Source organism: Schistocerca piceifrons, chromosome 8 (genome assembly GCF_021461385.2).
Source record: "Schistocerca piceifrons isolate TAMUIC-IGC-003096 chromosome 8, iqSchPice1.1, whole genome shotgun sequence".
Classification (NCBI taxonomy): domain Eukaryota; kingdom Metazoa; phylum Arthropoda; class Insecta; order Orthoptera; family Acrididae; genus Schistocerca; species Schistocerca piceifrons.
The window spans coordinates 8,897,684-8,901,555 of record NC_060145.1 but is presented as its reverse complement, the minus strand read 5'-3'; the positions used below and the strand labels follow the sequence as shown (position 1 = coordinate 8,901,555).

The 3,872-nt window shown below is 44.4% G+C and overlaps 1 pseudogene; it reads left to right on the top strand.

Moving 5' to 3' along the window:
- The first annotated feature begins 1,754 nt into the window (after window positions 1-1,754).
- LOC124712651 lies at window positions 1,755-1,872 on the top strand (annotated as a pseudogene).
- Window positions 1,873-3,872: the final 2,000 nt, after the last annotated feature.

The following is a 3,872-nucleotide window of genomic DNA, read 5'->3' as shown; positions in this document are numbered from 1 at the left end:
AAGCAGGTGTTGACACATGTAAAACTTGCCGAACTATCAGTTTAATAAGCCACGGCTGCAAAATACTAACGCGAATTCATTACAGACGAATGGAAAAACTGGTAGAAGCCGACCTCGAGGAAGATCAGTTTGGATTCCGTAGAAATCTAGGAACACGTGAAGCAATACTGACCTTACGACTTATCTTAGAAGAAAGATTAAGGAAAGGCAAACCTACATTTCTAGCATTTGTAGACCTAGAGAAAGCTTTTGACAATGTTGACTGGAATACTCTGTTTCAAGTTCTGAAGGCGGCAGGGGTAAAATACACGGAGCGAAAGGCTATTTACAATTTGTACAGAAAGCAGGTGGCAGTTATAAGAGTCGAGGGAGATGAAAGGGAAGCAGTGATTTGGAAGGGAGTGACACACGGTTGTAGCCTCTCCCCAATGTTATTCAATCTGTATATTGAGCAAGCAGTGAAGGAAGCAAAAGAAAAATTCGAAGCAGGTATTAAAATCCATGGAGAACAAATAAAAACTTTGAGGTTCGCCGATGACATTGTAATTCTGTCAGAGACAGCAAAGGAATTGGAAGAGCAGCTGAACGGAATGGACAGTGTCTTGAATGGAGGATATAAGATGAACATCAACAAAATCAAAACGAGGATAATGGAATGTAGTCGAATTAAGTCAGGTGATGCTGAGTGAATTAGTTTAGGAAATGAGACACTTAAAGTAGTAAAGGAGTTTTGCTATTTGGGGAGAAAAATAGCTGCTGATGGTCGAAGTAGAGAGGATATGAAATGTAGACTGGCAATGGCAAGGAAAGCGTTTCTGAAGAAGAGAAATTAGTTAACATAGAGTATAGATTTAAGTGTCAGGAAGTCATTTCTGAAAGTATTTGTATGGAGTGTAGCCATGTATGGAAGTGAAACATGGACGATAACTAGTTTGGACAAGAAGCGAATAGAAGCTTTCGAAATGTGGTGCTACAGAAGAATGCTGAAGATTACATGGGTGGATCACATAACTAATGAGGAAGTATTGAACAGGATTCGGGAAAAGAGGAGTTTGTGGCACAACTTGACTAGAAGAAGGGACCGGTTGATAGGACATGTGTTGAGGCGTCAAGGGATCACCAATTTAGTATTGGAGGGAAGCGTAGAGGGTGAAAATCGTAGAGGGAGACCAAGAGATGAATACACTAAGCAGATTCAGAAGGATGTAGGTTGCGGTAGGTATTGGGAGATGAAGAAGCTTGCACAGGATAGAGTAGCATGGAGAGCTGCATCAAACCAGTCTCAGGACTGAAGACCACAACAACAACAACTGTAAATAACATCAGTGACACAATGAACGTACCATCTGTACTGTATCGGGCTAAATGTGCTGAAACTGACGGGCACTGGCCTCAGTGCAAACACGACATCGACGAGCAAGATTCTGAGGCCCGCCGACAAACATCCCTGCTGTGTTTCGAATCACACCGCAGGCAGCTAGAATTCCAGAAACTTATTCCATCTCCGTATCCACCCTTATATTCAGGTGACTTTAGATATCCCTATAGGAAATAATGAAGGGGATTCAGGTTTAGGCTGAGGTCAGGTGAGCTCGCAGGCCACGGAATAGAACTTCCGCTTCCAATGCAGCGACCAGGAAATACAGCACTGAGATGGCTGGGGACATCCACACCGAAGTGAGGCAGTGCACCGTCATGTTGTATCCACATCCTCTCTCGACACGGGACAGTGTAAATACGACAAATCAGAGCTAGCCAACGGCCTTGCCGCAGTGGTAACACCGGTTCCCGTCAGATCACCGAAGTTAAGCGTCGTCGGGCCGGACTAGCACTTGGATGGGTGACCGTCCGGTCTGCCGGGTGCAGTTGGCGAGTAGGGTGCATTCGGCCCTTATGACGCAAGCTAAGAAGCTACTTGACTGAGAAATGGCGGCTCCGGTCTCGGATACTGACATACAGCCGGGAGAGCAGTGTGCTGACCACGTGACCCTGCACAACCGCATTCAGTGACGCCTGTGGGCTCAGGATGAGACGGCGACCGGTCGGACCGTTGGGCCTTCATGGCCTGCTCGAGAGGAGTTTAGTTTTTTTTTAAAATCAGAGCTGCCTTATCGATAAGTAAAGTAAACAAATCCTGCATCATGACTTTTTAGTAATCAGGCTCGCCCTCCATGATTCCTTCCAGAAACGCAGAATTTCGTTCTTTGTAGTTTTCTTCGTTTGATGCTTATGTCGTGAGGTATTTGGCCCGGTCACGATCCATGGACCACCCTATATATATATATATATATATATATATATATATATATATATATATATATATATATATAGGGGGTCTCCAAACACAATTTTAACTGCATGTCTTCAGTCACTTGAAATTTGTCTTGTTTGGCGGCCTTCAGCCGTGAAAGAACTGGATTTTGAAACTCGTAGTTGTAAAGGTTCAGCTATGTGCCGTTTTGTGTTTATAGATGTTATTAAATTAGAATAAATTACAATTTTGAAGTGAAACTGACCGACACCAGATGAGAAGGAAAGACAAAGGCATAATGTTCTAATACAGTATTAGTAACGCGCTGCTTGACAAAGACACGTCGATTAAATATCTACTTAGCGTTGCAAAGCAATATGAAATGGAATGATGATGTAAAAGTTGTAGTAGCGAAGGTGACTGGTCGACTTCGGCTTATTGGGTGAATTTTAGGAACGTGTGCTTCATCTGTAGAGGACATTGCGTGTAGGATATTAGTACGACTCGTTCTTGAGTGCTGCTGAAGTGTTTAGCATCCCCACAAGATCAGATAAGACATAGGTATCGAATCAATTCTGAGACTCTGTGCTAGATTTGTTACCGGTAGGTTCGAGGAACACGGAGATGCTTCGTGAACTCAGGTGAGCATCAGTGGAGGGAAGGGCCCTTCCTTTTCCAGGAGCACTATCGAGAAAATCTAGAGAACCGCCATTTGAAGGTGACTGCAGAACGATCCTACTGCCGCCATCGTAGATTTCGGGTAAGGGCCACGGAGATTAGAGAGATTAGGGGTCGTACGGAGGCATGCAGACAGTCGCTTCCTACTCGCTCTATTTGCTAGTGGAACAGGAAAGAGATGACTGGTGGTGGTACAGGGCACCCGCCCCCAGCTGCCATACAGTGGTTTGCGGAAACTATATGTAGATGTAGAAATCAAAGCCCCTACTATTAACATCATACTGCTTACTGTGAAAGAAAAGCTCAGATTTAACGGTAAAATGGCCCAATGGGTAGGTCGCCAAAAACTAAACACAGATCAAGCATGAAAACAAGAAGAGGGTGTACTGGACCGTGAAGAAAGAAGGAAAATAGAAACAGTGAACCGTGCAAGCTGAAGATGTGCGACATCGAGCGACTCGCAAGAACGAAACCGTCGTGGTTGTGCGGTCACGGTGTTGGGCTGCGATCCGTCCTCATACCTCCAACGCGCCCATTTTGTTTTCACACATTTATGAACTGTCCGACCGGTCATTGAAGTGTGTCTTCTGCTTTTGTAGTCTTGGCTATTGTCATACTACACACTTGTTATAAATTATGAGTCATGTGACAAAAAATATATTACCGTCGCAGATAAATGTGACGAGAGCAGGCGAGATGCCTCATAGAGCTCTCACAGAAATGAAAACAACAAACAACCGGGTGTGAACTATGTCACCCCGAGTCAAAACTTCCAAAACGTAACGCTAGAGGCATAACATGTAGTACTTGGATGTCGAACCAATAGAAGGTACGTGCGTCTGGAGGTATCTTCGTTACGCGTCACCGTTGCAAACGGTCGTTACACCACAATACAGACATACATATATCGAACAGACACGTCAGTGACCGGACCGACAGTTCA